General features: G+C 36.0%; 1 protein-coding gene across 2 annotated transcripts in view; it reads right to left on the bottom strand.

Moving 5' to 3' along the window:
• CNGA1 (cyclic nucleotide gated channel subunit alpha 1) overlaps positions 1–12,651 on the bottom strand; it is a 34,518-nt gene extending 21,867 nt beyond the window's left edge. Inside the window, exons 1-2 of one of the 2 annotated variants that reach the window (XM_053901602.1) lie at positions 12,389–12,651; positions 169–363 (exon numbers count right to left, since the gene is read on the bottom strand). The gene's annotated coding sequence lies outside the window, so the exon portion shown is untranslated. The remainder of the gene's footprint in view (positions 1–168; positions 364–12,388) is intronic. The other variant, XM_053901601.1, reaches the window with a different exon arrangement.
• Between the last annotated feature and the right edge of the window lie 2,353 nt (positions 12,652–15,004).

The raw sequence follows: 15,004 nt of genomic DNA, 5'->3' as shown, positions 1-15,004 counted from the left end.
GGAGGAAAAACTGGATGTGACACACTTAGCAAGGCCCCTAAATGATTACATATAGTGCTCGGCTGCTCGTGCAACCATCTCAGGCATCAGGAGAATGCCCAGAACGAAGGGATTCTGAATTCCCCCAGGTACGTCCTACCCTGCGGCAGTTGGCAGTTCGAGACCAACCTCTGGCTCTTGGACAGACGCGCTGAATGGAGAGCAGGCGCGCTGCGCATCACCTTCCAGGCGAGGCTCTGCAGTCACCCAGAGACCACGCCACTGCCCTCAGCGACCTCTCACGGTCGTCCGCGGACCTCCGGTGTGCTGCAACCACGTCGCCTAGAACCTCCGAGAAGTTCCTGGTGGGCACGAACGGTGTGCCTGTAGGGAGATACAGCTGCTGCTTTGCGACCATTGACTTGGAAGCCCAGCCGGGCCACAGGGCCCAGCTGGCGCCTCCCCTCCACCCCGCTTGCTTGGCAGTTACCGCGCTGCCCCCTGGGCTTTTCATCCACGATGGTGTTTCCTCCAAATCTGCCTGGAGGCAAATCCCTCGAGATGGGTGCTGGGTGTCCATCCCAGCCTCCCCTCTCCCAGACCAAGTTTCCTCACTCTAAAAGCTCCCAGTGTCGGCAGGAGGAAAAAAAAAAAAAATCAGTATCTGGTCACTCCAAGAAAAGTGCCACTGTTGACCGGCTCTTGTACTGAAGGTGTGTGCCATGGTCTGGGGATGAAGACCCAAAAAAGGTCAAGGCGGTGAGAGGAGGACTGTGGGGTGCTAGACAACTTCAATACCTCCCATACCTCTACCTTCCCAAGATGGCGGGTCATCTATCCATCCCCTACACCACAACACACACCTAGCCTGCACTCCCAAGTTTTTATTGCATGACTTGGGGATATTTCCTTTGTTATTTTTCTACCACTGAGTTCTAGGTTTGGGCAGCAAATTTGCCTTTGTTATTAATAACATAGAAAAGCAAAAATAAAAAATAAAAGAGAGAGAGAGAAGGAATCATTTGATATGGAAAAAATGTATAAAACACTTCATTCTTTATAGTAAAATATGTTAAGGAATGATTTGCTTTTTGGGGCGCCTGGGTGGCTCAGCTGGTGAAGCATCGGACTTGATTTCAACCCAGGTGATGATCGTAGGGTTCATGAATTCAAGCCCCACATTAGGGGCTTATTTATTTTGAGAGACACAGAAACAGCATGAGGGGCGAGGGGCAGAGAGACAGGGGGAGAGAGAGAGGTGCAGAGTTGGACATGGGACTCAAACTCACCAAACTATGAGATCATAACCTGAGCTGAAACCAAGAGACAGCTGCTTAACTGACTGAGCCACCCAGGTGGCTAATTATCTTGACTAAAAAGTTCCAGAACATAATACGTATCTTGATATCAACATTGTCTTAACAGATACCTAAGTGTGGTTTGGGCTTTATACAAATATTTTTAGCATTGGGGCACCTGGGTGGCTCAGTGGGTTGAACGACCGACTTCGGCTCAGGTCATGATCTCACGGTTTGTGAGTTCGAGCTCTGCGTCGGGCTCTGTGCTGACAGCTCAGAGCCTGGAGTGTGCTTCTGATTCTGTGTCTTCCTCTCTCTCTGCCCCTCCCCAACTCATGCTCTGTCTCTCTCTGTCTCAGAAATAAATAAACATTAAAAAAATTTAAAAAACAAAACAAATATTTTCAGCATTTTACCCTCAAGCATGGTGACAACCCTTGGTTTGAGAGAAATGTTTGACTCGTGTTAAGGAAGTCTCCATTTATTCTTATTTTATCAATTTTTTAAAATTAGAAATAGGAATGAATATTGATTTTTATTAAAGAATCTCTTACTTTTATAGAAATAGTATTTTTCCTTTTAATTTTTTTCTATTAACATGATGAACTATATTAATGAATTATTTTAATAGTTATGAAGTAAACTCTTCTTGATTATGGTAAATTCCTCTTTTCGTATGCTATTGGAACCTAGCTGCTAATACTGTATTTTATTTTGCATTTTTACATTAAAATGTTTTGCATTGTATTAAAACACAAAATTAGTCTGTTGCTTGGGAAAGGGTTTTTAACAGTAAATGTTGACGTTTTTCATATACTTTTCAACTCTTTTTGGTATCATATGATTGTTAAGAAGGCATCTGAAAAGAACGAAAAGATTCTTCTTTTAGAGAATTCATTGCTTTGCTGGTTTTCCCGAATATGAATTTTAAATCAAAATTTGTGAATCAAAGAGAAACAGCTGCTTTTAAAAATAAGTTTCAGGGGTGTCTGTGTGGCTCAGTTGGTTGAGCATCCGACTTCAACTCAGGTCCTGATCTCACAATTCCTGAACCCGAGCCGTGTCGGGCTCTGTGCTTTGGATTCTGTGTTTTCTTGTCTCTCTTCCCCTCCCCGAGCCGTACTCTTTCTCCCTTTCAAAAATAAATAAACTTTTTTTTTAACTTTTCAAAAAATAAAGTAAGGTTCAGTTTTCATGTTTAGCTGAATCACAAAAAATTCTCACTTAAATGAGGGTTTTTGTAAAAACCCGAACAAAGATAAAGCAAAGCAAATGACAGGGAAAATCTTATGGAGAGTTCAGGAAAAATTAATTTGGAATATAAACTATGAATTCCCAGGAAGTCATCTATTCTATTGATTGACATCAGGCTCTAACTTGGGTTCAAATCCTGACTCCCTCACTAGCTGAATGAACTCAAGTGAGTTTTTTTTAACCTTACTGAACCTCAATTTTATCATCTATAAAATCAGAATAATAAAATCTCTTTTATATCCAATAAAGATGTTGTGAACCCCCAATCTCAAATCCACACATCCAAACATAATTTAGTATGCAGCAGTGATTCTCTAAATTTAGTAGGAAGGATACCTGTGAAACTTGTTTAAAATGCAGATATCACGGCCCTGCTCTCAGAGTACGAATGAAGTATGAATTCGAGTAGACACGAATCTACAATTTCATCAAGCACCATAAGTAATTCTGTTTCAAGGGGTTCCTGAGTCACACTTAAAGGAACATTACTCTATGCTATTGATCTTGGTGCACTACCCCAGTCATATCTGTATTTCTGGTTATAGTAGCGAGAGACATGAATTAACTATCAGGAATGGCTTCAACGTCGCTGTTACTTCTCTGACATTTCAGATCTACAAATCTGAAAACTTTAGAATCAATTCCTGAAGACAAATTTCACAAACAACTATTGTAACAAGAAGTCAACTTCATAACAGAATGTAAAAAATATAGACTTTGATTTGAAAAATGGTCTGTAAAATTCACTATGTTAATAGAAGAAAGATGAGAAAAGTCATATGATAATTTCAACAGATGAAGAAAAGGCATTTGACAAAATTCAACACCTATTCATAATACAAAATCTCAGCAAATTCAGAATAGAAAGGAACTTCCTCAACCCAATAAAGAACATGTACAAAAAAACCTATAATTAACAACATACTTAATGATAAAAGACTGAACATGTTCTCCCTAAAGTCAAGAACAAGGCAAGGATATTTTAGAGGTGTTCAACATTGTGCTGTCTCTTGCAACAAGCCCCCCAAAATATTTAAATATAAAAAATAAAAGATATCCATATAGTGAAGAAATTAAACTATCTTTATTTGCAGATGACATAATAGTGTATTAGACAACCCTAAAGAATCTACAAAAAGGGAAATTAAACAAATCAGTAAACTTGGTAAGGATAAAAATCAATGTAAAAGTTTCATTTTCTTTCTGTATGTTAGCAATGAATAAGTAGAAAATGAAATGAAATTGAATATATACATAACAAGAAAGTAATGTCTATGTCCAATTCAATAAATAAGTACTGTATACAAAGTTCTCTGCCAGACGCTGTAAAAAAGAAGCCCAAAGAGGGACACCTGGGTGGCTCAGTTGGTTAAGCGCCCAACTTCAGCTCAGGTCATGATCTCGCTGCTCGTGTGTTTGAGCCCCATATCAGGCTGTGTGCTGACAGTTCAAGCGTGGAGCCTGCTTCAGATTCTGTGTCTCCCTGTCTCTGCCTCTCCCCTGCTCATGCTCTCTCTCTCTCTCAAAAATAAATAAACATTAAAAATAATTTTTTAATAAGAAGACACTTCTATATGAACAGGTATTGAAAGTCCTCAAAGATATAATATAGTACCATGTGCAGGGAAAAAGGATATATAATTTCCTGTGTGTGTGTGTGTGTGTGTGTGTGTGTGCGTGCACGTGCGTGCACATGTGTAGACAGAGGGAGAGATGCCCCAAGAAATTGGTACCAGTGATTACCTTCCTCTAAGAAGGGGAACTATGGATGGGACTAGATGACAGGAGAGGAAGAGGCAATATTTTGTACTTTTTAAATTTTGTATCCTATAAATTAGGTACTTAGTGGATACACGTAGTGACCCTTATTTCAAAATGCAAAACAGTACAAAAGTGATATCATCCATAGTTCTACCACCGAGAATTATCATTACCTTTTGCCTTTTGTCAAATTTGCATCCACACCTTTTATGGTAAGTGAAAAACAATAAAACTTTATGCCTAAAGTTACAGCCCTTTAAGAAATTGCCACCTCCCAGTGCTGTTCTTACTGTCCCGTTCCCTACCTCCCAGGAGCAACCACTACTGTAAATTTGGGGTGTGTTCTTCCAGACCATTCTCCTTCCTACCGCATGCCTACATATGCATCCAACAGTGTATAGTTTTGGACATGTTGTTTAAGCATGTAAAGCTTCACCTGTGTATAACTTTGCAACTTGCTTTTTTCACTCAAAATTATGTTTTGAAAAGTATGCTAATATACAGAGCTTTTTCCTTTTATAATATTGTTTGTAAATATTGCAGTCTACGTGTATCGTATTGTGCTCCTTTTCTCTATGTGTATTTCTTCTCTCTAATAACTAAAGATTGGTTCTTTCTAGTGTTTTGCGATTGTGAGCAGCGCTGTAGCAAAATTAAAATTCCTCTGCATGTCTCCTTAGACACATGTGCGAGAGTGGTTCGTATGTACATATCCAAATATGGAATGGCTAGTTCTAGTTTTAGGTTATTAGAGCCAGCCAGATCACTGGCCGAAGTGGAATATCATTTTATGTATCCTGCCAACCCTATACAAATGTGCTATATCCCCAACATCCTCACCAACCCTTCCTGCCGCCAAATTTTAAGGTTTTCCCCAATTTGATGAGTAAAAATTTTTTGATTTGCATTTACAAGTAAAGTGGCAAAAGTCACATGTGTCCATTGGTCATTTGGATTTCTTCTTTGTGAATTAGATGTTCATATTCTTGGCTAATTTTTCTTCAGTTGGATTCTTTCACCCATTCAACATGGAACATGTGTTTAATAAATGGCTGCTAGGCATCAGACATTATTACTATCCCCTAAGTGAATATGCACCCCGATTCTCTATTAATTGTACTTTACTTTGCTAAAATAAACATAAAATTCTGCCATCAACTAATGTCATTTGTGTACTTTACTAATCTGTAAGTCCCTTCAATCACATAGCAATACGTGTTTACCGGTATATGGCTTACAAAGCAATGACTCCTGTAATCTCAGTTAACTATTATCTCTACTATGTCGTGATCCATAATGGGTTGTATTATGTCACCCAAGCACTTTTATACCACTTCTGGATAAAATTGAAAACTGACCTGAGAAATTCATTTTGCAAGGCCGGCATAGTACACAGACTTTGAAGCATCATCTTTACTTTTCTTTTTTTGAGAGAAAGGAAGAGAGAGCATGTGGGCACACAGGGGCAGAGCAGAGGGAGAGGGAGAGAGAATCTTAAGCAGGCTCCATGACCAGTGTGGAGCCCAACGAGGGGCTTGATCCCATGACCCTGGAATCATGCCCTGAGTCAAAATCAAGAGTCAGATGCTCAACTGACTAAGCACCACCCCCCCCCCCCCCGGCACCCAAAAACATTATCTTTAAAAGAGGATAGTTACATATTAAGCAGGTCAGAGCACCCACACCACCTAATTATTTGAAGAGGGCCAAGGATGATTCAGCTTGTATAAGGATTGCTGTGTGCTGGTGCTTTCTGGAGTAGATTTCTTTGTGAATGTTCCAAATGATTATCATAAATGATGTGTTTGTTTTTCGGACATTGTTATATTGGCTCTAATAAGTAAAATATGTACCTTCTAAAATAAATGATGTGCCCTTCTCCAACAGGGCAAAGCTTTTCTAAAGAAGGCACTCTCATCTGCCGAGGCAACCAGTAAAATTCAGCCTCATAGAAGAGTGCAGAACTATATGCACTACACTGTAAACAACAGTTTTGGAGCACTCTCTATTGTTCTCTGTATTATTCAAGTTTTATACAATAGGCATGTATTAACTTAATAATAAAAGGATAAATTTTGATATTTTTTTCTCTAAAGAGCATAACGTAACAACTTGTAAAAATGTTCATGCTACTGTGTCAAGCAGGAAAAAACAGATTGTTCAGCAATATTTATAATATCATCCCATTTTATTAAAAATTGTGTATATGTGCATACAAAGGGTAAGCACTTAAATGTTAAACATGTTTTCAGTGGTGAGATCATTAGCGTTTTTACTTTCTTCTTTGCGCGCTTCTGCATTTTCTCCTAATTTTTTTTTATTTATTTTTATTTATTTTTTTTAATTTTTTTTAATGTTTATTTTATTATTTTTGAGACAGAGAGAGACAGAGCATGAACGGGGGAGGGGCAGAGAGAGAGGGAGACACAGAATCGGAAGCAGGCTTCAGGCTCTGAGCCATCAGCCCAGAGCCGGATGCGGGCTCGAACTCACCAACCGCGAGATCGTGACCTGAGCTGAAGTCGGACGCTTAACCGACTGAGCCACACAAGCGCCCCCTAATTTATTTTTTTAACGGGAAAAAAGGTAGTATTCTTAAATGGAATTTTGTTTCATAACAAGAATAATTAGTGTCAGCACTTTTTCTTTAAAATAATGTTTCCCAGTCCTTGCCCAATCTCAGTATTCAGTTGCAGAGTTAAGGTTGTTGCTTAATATTTAATAATCCTCCCAGAGTTGTGTAACCATCCAGAACAGGCTTTGCTGGCTGTACCAGAGACAGGCAGCCAGTGCCTGGAAACAGCCACTACCTGCTTGGCAAAGATGTTGGTTCTGGCCCCAGCTTTTCCCCAAATTGCCGGTGAGATCTTGGCAGAGAGATCTGAGCTTCAGTCGCCTCTGCTGTAAAGTGGAGATGATAATACCTGCCCTGTCCATGGTAATGATTGATTCTCTATGGGGGGCTAATGAAAAAACTCACATAAATACCTCGAAAGCAATATTGAAGGGCTATATAAATGCAAATTGATGATACTGTTATGTAATCCCCAAGCTCAGAGAAGTGACCATCAACTTTCTCATGGAGACAAAGAGAGTTAAATGATTAAAATAATCTTTCTTTAAACCCTTCCCCCTTGAACTATCACTTTAAGAGGTCAAATTGGTCAGAGCAACTATTTAATAATTATCTTTATAGGATTATAAACAACCTGTAATTCCCATGAAAACGAAAACAGAGCTGGCACAACACTGTTGTTCTATCTGCCTTTAACAAACATTGGGACCCGACAGGCTTGCTAAGTCACTTGTTACCAACTTATGAAGAAAACATGATTCTTTCTCAGGAAGAAACAATTTCACCAAGGAGGCCGTAATTATTACAATCATTACCATCCCCTTCAAAATCCACAAAAAATTTATAGAGTGACCATCATAAAATAAAATCTTGATTGATCAAAAGCCAATGAACAAAACCAGCAAGTAACCAAATAAATACATCTTCCAATATTCCCTTTTTTTTGGCTAAAACATTTTACAAGAAAACACAGTGATAGAGAGTGGTTTAAATGTCAGAAAATGTAAGCGCATTAGAGCAAAAAATTGTGTCTTGTTCACTCCTACATTCCCACTGACTAGAGATCTTTCAAATAAATTTAAAGAATTGATTTTAACTATAAAGTCATATATATTATGACATCGGGGTATTGCAAAACCCTATATCATTGAAGAAAGTTTTCTTTAAAATCAATACATTCTACCGATCAAGGGTAAGAACAAGGAATTTTTTGCAATGGTCGGAGGCTTTAATGTGTTATCTTTCTACTTTCTCCTTTAAATCAGAAAGCAGTCAGAATTCTAAAAACTGACCCCCCCCCAAAATTAATAAATATATTAATAAATTATGAATTATATATATTATACATAAAGAGAGAGGGAGAGAGAGAGATGAAGAGAGAGAGAGGGAGAGAGAGACAGAGAGAGACTATATATTAAATCATTTCTTTAGCCCTAAGCATTTACTTCTTGGTACGTACATCTATGGTTGCATGTGAATGTCCCACTTTTCCAATATTCTCTAAGCTACTTAAGGACAGAGAACTTCCTTTTTCTCTGTATATGCCCTGGGACAACACAAATACAAACTTTATGGAAATAACAAAAGTGAGGAAACATAAAAGTCAAAAATACTTAGAACTCAGCACTTAAGGTCCCCTGGACTCTAATTATATGGAGATTTTGTCAGTCACAATGAGTATTTGAAATTTAGGATAATTTTTTTCCTGTTTTTTTTACAAATTTATACCTGTACCCAAAAGAAACACCTTAAGACTACTGACATTTTTACTTGCAAACCATTTGCACAGAACGTAATCCAATCTGCACTCAATATTTTTGCTTCTCAACATTTGGTGAGCACAGGCCGTGTAAACGGCAGCACCGCGTAACTCGCTGAGTTGCGAAGGCGAGAAACAAAAGAGGATGGTTGTTGATGAAGACAGGCTTCCGGGCCAAGAAAAGTTAGTAAGAGAACCAGGTACGTAATAAAAATCCAGTGGGACAATTTTGTGCGTGTGCAACACCGTACAGCAGGGAGATTCGCAAAAAGCTTTCCAAAGCAGGGGATATGCACCTGGATTTTGAAGGATGAGTAGTTTGCCAGACAGGAGAGGAAATGAGCGTTCTTGGCAGAGCAAACAGCATGTGAAAAAGGTAAAGAAAGAAGAAAAGAGCAAATATTTCTAATGGCTGGAAGAAGATGCCTGGGTGTGTGTGGTTCCCCTGAGCACTCAGATAATGGGGAGCACTTATTATCAGAGTGTGGATCTTTTATGATGATCCCTTTACAGCGGTGTCTTTCCCACCAGCCTTGGGAACAGGTACCAGTGAGCTCTGATTTTTATGTCTGCAGCACTTTACATAATATCTGGCTCATAATAAACAACCAAAAAAATTGTTTTACTTTCGTTACTTATTGTATTGCACAAACACCACATCTACACTACATGTAGAGGTAATAAACACCTACACCCCATCATCATGTTAAAGACTGCACTTAAATAACTATTTCTACGTCACTACAATGTGTACATTTATTATTCCCAGTTGCCTTTAGAATAATATTCCCTGGAACACAATATGTTTTAAAAAGATATTTCATTAAATGTATGAACTAATTTTGGGAGAATCAACATGCTTAATATATTAAAACTTTTAAAATTACATGACAAGGGGGGCACTTGGGTGGCTCAGTCAGTTAAGGGGCCAACTTCGGCTCAGGTCACGATCTTGAGGTTTGTGAGTTCAAGCCCTGCATCGGGCTCTGTGCTGACAGCTCAGAGCCTGGAGCCTGCTTCGGATTCTGTGTCTCCCTCTCTCTCTCTCTGCCCCTCCCCTGCTTGCTCTCTGTCTCTCTCTCTCTCTCTCTCTCTCTCTCTCTCACTCATAAACATTAAAAAAATAATAAGAAAATAAAATCACATGACAAGGGACATCTCATTTATCGATGGCTTTAAAAATCTACTTTGTAAGTCTTTATAATTTTCTTTCTTTTTTTTAAATTTTATTTTTAAGTAATCTCTACATCCAACATGGGGCTCGAACTCACAACCCCGAGATCAAGAGTATCATGCTTTTCCAACTGAGCTAGCCAAGCGCCCCAAGTCTTTATTATTTCCTTTAAATAAGCATGTACATTTCCTATTAAATGCATTATACATAGTTAAATTTGTATTTGTAAATAAGATCTATTTTTATTGTATTGACTAGGAACTATTAATTTACATATTTATTTTGTAGCCTATTATCTTATTGACATTTTTATTAGTTTTAATAGTCTTAAATTGATCCTTTGGAGTACTCTGAGTAGACAATTGTATCATCCATAGGTAATGATAATTTTATCTCTGAAAACTGTATTTATTTATTTTTCTTGTCTTATTGTGTTGAATATAAGTCACTGAACAATGTTAAATAATAGATACCCCGGCACTCCTTGTTTTATTTCAGACTTTGGAGCTTCTCCTATTTTTGCCCGTTGATTTTGGATAAATTATTTATTATGTTAAAGAGTTTTATTTTATTATTAATTTGCTATCATATCAAAAATAGATGTTGAATTTTATCAGTTACCTTTTTATCAACTAAAACTATATGAATTAAAGCTAAATTTGTGTACCATGGAACGTTTGTTCATGTGAGAACAATTAGGCATAATTATAACTATTTGTCCCACATGTAGAGTGGACAGAGAATGTAGCCTGTATACTTTTTTTGCCTATATTAGCATAGTTCACAGCATAGTTCAAAATCTTCGCACAACGGTTATCTGCTGAAGGGAAGTTACATTACATTTCTCCTTTAAGGGGATGTAGCTGTGGGAAGTTTGGTTAGTGCCATAGCCAAAACTTAAAATATGCTATCCAAGTTCTCGTGTACTTTTACCCAAGGTGAAAGGTTCTGGCATTATGTGGATTTATTCCTTAGACCTATTGATGAGGACACAGTAAGAAACAAACCAAAGTTTCTGGCTAAGACAATGCCTTTCACATAATAGGTACTAATTAAACATTTGTTGAACAAATTATTGAGTAAAAATTTTTAAGTTACAAGTGGCTTTTTTTTGGAAGAAGTTCTTGGACTCTTTTCACTTTTGCCCATAATTTTTCATCAATTGAATTTTTACTTCCTAAATTCAATGTAGACATTTGTTTTTATAGAAAATAATCTATTTTATCCAGATCTTTTACACATATTAACATCACAGCCTAAAAAATTACCTCCATGAAAAGGAAAATCTATAATTGCTGTTTTTCTATCTTCAATTAAAGAAGTTTTTGATGATTCTTCCCCCACCCCCAAGTTTACCCTCAGTATTTTTTTTTATTCCTATGGGTAGGGTCTTTAATATAAACTTTACTTATTAATTTCTAACTTTGACTGTTGGCAGAGATTATAGCCTGTATGCTTTTTTGCCTTACCAAGATCATTTTGTGACCAATTTATAAACATTCCAAGTGTACAGAAAAGAGGGTGTACCCTCTATGATATATAAAGTGTAATCAATAACTATTAGGTCTTTTATTTACAGTTTCTCTCTGATGCTTCCCCCACCCCCACACACACACCATCCTGTTTCGTTTGCCTGCTTGATCTAACAAAGACATGAGTGAAAGATGTTTATGGAAAGAATGTTAAGCAAAACAATGAATGTAATTAAATGAATCAATTAAGGGTTATATAAATGAAAAAACCCAAAATGTCAGAAGCCGTGTGTTTATTAATAAGAACATTTTAAAAGCTTAGTTTAACAACACCTCGCTTTGTAATACATAATGAAATGACAAGTATTTATAATCTTGTATTCTTGGCATAATAAAAATGATAAAGAGTAGTTTTTAAATTTATAAAAATAAAACATGACAGTAAATAATAATAGTTTTTAAAAGTCTAATTAAAATATACTGACTATCATGGAGAATTAAAAGAAGGCAAGGTGATTTCAGTTCTGTCTCCATCACATGATAGTAATATTTTACCTTGAGGAACCCTCTTAATCTCCTTAGAACACTTATTTATCTCTAAAAGGAAGTGTGCAGGTTGCTATAATAATGCTTAGAAGTATCTAACACTTAAGAAGCTCTCAATGAGTTGAAGCTCATGTTTTCAGGAATTAATTTTTTATTAAGATATATACGAATTTAATGGTGCTCAATCTTCAAACATTTTAAAGAGAAAGAAAACCCGGCATAAGACACTTCCTTTGAAAAAAGACACATCTGCCAAAGTTATTGTTTCTGACTTCTAAAAATGAACTTGAAATTTGCAAAAAGCAGGTAGTATTTACTGTTGTGATATTCCGATTAACAGAATCATATTACCAGGTATTTATTTATTATTACTTTTAACTAAAAATGTATTTTAGTGTAATATTCATTTATCTGACAAAACTACAGAGAAGTCAATAAAGATACAAGCAATCGTTGCTATAAATAGAAAGCACGTAACAGAAAACAAAGCAAATGCTGATACTTTAATAAATCAAAACAGAGGTGTAAACATATGTGAAAATACAACAGTAATTACTACTGGGTTCTTACCTTTGGTTGCTTAAGCAATGTATCTGTGTCTTCTAGAAACAGAAGTCAGTAGTATATCCAAAACAAACAGGGAGATAGTGCAAATCTTGACATTGTCAAAAGCCAGGTCCTAATTTTTTTTAAATAATAAATATACAGATCTTTTTCCTTTCTTTAAACATGTGAAAACGGCTAGTTTTCTTAATCATTCCCAAAGAAAGAAACAATTCTGTGGCATTGCCAAAGGAGGATTTTCATGAGTCGGTGTTGGATTTGCGGATTTATATACGGATGAAAATAACAGCAACCAAATCACCATTATCCTTAGCTGGAGCTGGAGCTCATTAATATGTATAAGAGTGAAGGATAAAAGGAGGTTTCTCAGAACTACATACACCTCTTAACAAATCTGAAAGTAAAGTTAGCCAAAGGTAATACTGCTTAATGGATTTTATTAAAATGACACTATCAATTCATCCAGGGTGAATTCTTGAAAGAATTGTTTAGGTTTTTACAAAGTATGATTACATTTCTAAATACAGTGCCATCATATTAAAAACTATTAAACTGTAAATAGGGTGCATTTATTTATTCATTGATCTGTTTATTGTGTATTTTGTGAAATAATTGCATGTGTGAAATATACCTGGGCAAGAGATAAAAATAGGGTAAGTCTGAACTTGCCTGAAAGAGTAATTCATACTTCAGCTATGAAAAAACATTAAGATATGCCAGTTAGCATCTAAATGTTATTCTAATGACCCCAAAATAAATTTCCTTAAGAATTTTTAGTGCGACATTTGACAGTTTACACAGTTACAAAACTTTGGCTTTTGACTGAAAATAGAACAGCATGAAATAAATACTGTCTCTATTTAGCAAAACTGCTTTCATTTCAAACTATCAGCTCCAAAAATACATCATTCTTTTTCCAGTGCTTGAACTATTTGTCCTGCTGACTAATTAGCCATCGAACAACCCAGTAATGTTTATTGTTTCAGTTAAATGGCCTCAGCACCCAACGGACTTCAAGGCTCCCAAAAGGGGAAATACCCCACGATGCTTAGCAGAGAAAATGAGTCCAGTACTGAGTACTCTTTTTCTTTTGGAAAGTTGACTTTTGGGTTTCAGGATTTTTTAAATAATATTTAATTTCTAATCATAAAATAACATGTTTCATAAGATTTGGATATTATAGAAAGGAAGAAAAAATACTGAAATATATTCTTACCCTACTCCTATTGTTATCATAATCAATATTAACATTTTCATTTAGACATTCATATAGATAGTTTTTATATAAAATCATTCTGGTTTTCTTTAATATTATATTATTGTCATTTTTATGTTAGTAAGTATGTCCTACAGCATCCTTTAGAAGACTGCATAATATTTTATCTTCCATTATTCCATAATTTATTGACTGATTTCCCTTTCATTGGGCATATTTCCTCTAGTCTAAATTTTTCAAAGTGAATGTCTTTATTTTTATTTTATTTTATTTTATTTTATTTCATTTATTTCATTTATTTTATTTTATTTTTATTTTATTTTTATTTTTATTTTATTTTATTTTTATTTTATTTTATTTTTATTTTATTTATTTTATTTTTTATTTTATTTTAAAATATTTATATTTTATTTTATTTTATTATATTTTTATTTTATTTTACTTATTTTTTTTTTTTTTAATTTACATCCAAGTTAGTTAGCATATAGTGCAATAATGATTTCAGGAGTAGAATCCAGTAATTCATCCCCTACATACAACACCCACCCCAACAAGTGTCTTCCTTAATGTCCCTTGCCCATTTAGCCCAGCCCTCCAACCACAACCCCTCCAAAAACCCTCAGTTTGTTCTCTATATTTAGGAGTCTTTTATGTTTTGTCCCCCACCCTGTTTTTATATTATTTTTGCTTCCCTTCCCTTATGTTCATTTGTTTTGCATCTTAAATTCCATATATAAGTGAAGTCTTATGACATTTGTCTTTCTCTGACTAATTTCGCATAGCATAACACCCTCTAATCCCATCCACATAGTTGCAAATGGCAAGATTCCATTCTTTTTCATTGCCAAGTAGTACTCCAGTGTGTGTATGTGTGTGTGTGTGTGTATACGTATATATACCACATATTCTTTATCCATTCATCTGTTGAATCTGTTGATGGATGTTTGGGCTCTTTCCATACTTTGGCTATTGTCGATAGCACTGCTATAAACATTGGGGTGCATGTGTCCCTTTGAAACAGCACACTTGTATCCTTTGGATAAATACCTAGTAGTGCAATTGGTAGGTAGTAGGGTAGTTCTATTTTTAATTTTTGAGGAACTTCCATACTGCTTTCCAGAGTGCCTGCACCAGTTTGCATTCCTACCAGCAATGAAAAAGAATCCCTCTTTCTCCGCATCCTCACCAGCATCTGTCGTTGCCTGAGTTGTTAACGTTAGCCATTCTTACTGGTGTGAGGTGGTATCTCATTGTGGTTTTGATTTGTATTTATCTGATGATGAGTGATGTTGAGCATTTCTTCATGTGTCTGTTAGCCATCTGGATGTCTTCTTTGGAAAAGTGTCCATTTGTGTCTTTTGCCCATTTCTTCACTGGATTGTTTATATTTCTTGGTGTTGAATTTG

Source organism: Panthera pardus, unplaced genomic scaffold (genome assembly GCF_024362965.1).
Source record: "Panthera pardus isolate Hobbes unplaced genomic scaffold, ASM2436296v1 HiC_scaffold_13, whole genome shotgun sequence".
Classification (NCBI taxonomy): domain Eukaryota; kingdom Metazoa; phylum Chordata; class Mammalia; order Carnivora; family Felidae; genus Panthera; species Panthera pardus.
This window is presented reverse-complemented; position numbering and strand designations above follow the sequence as displayed.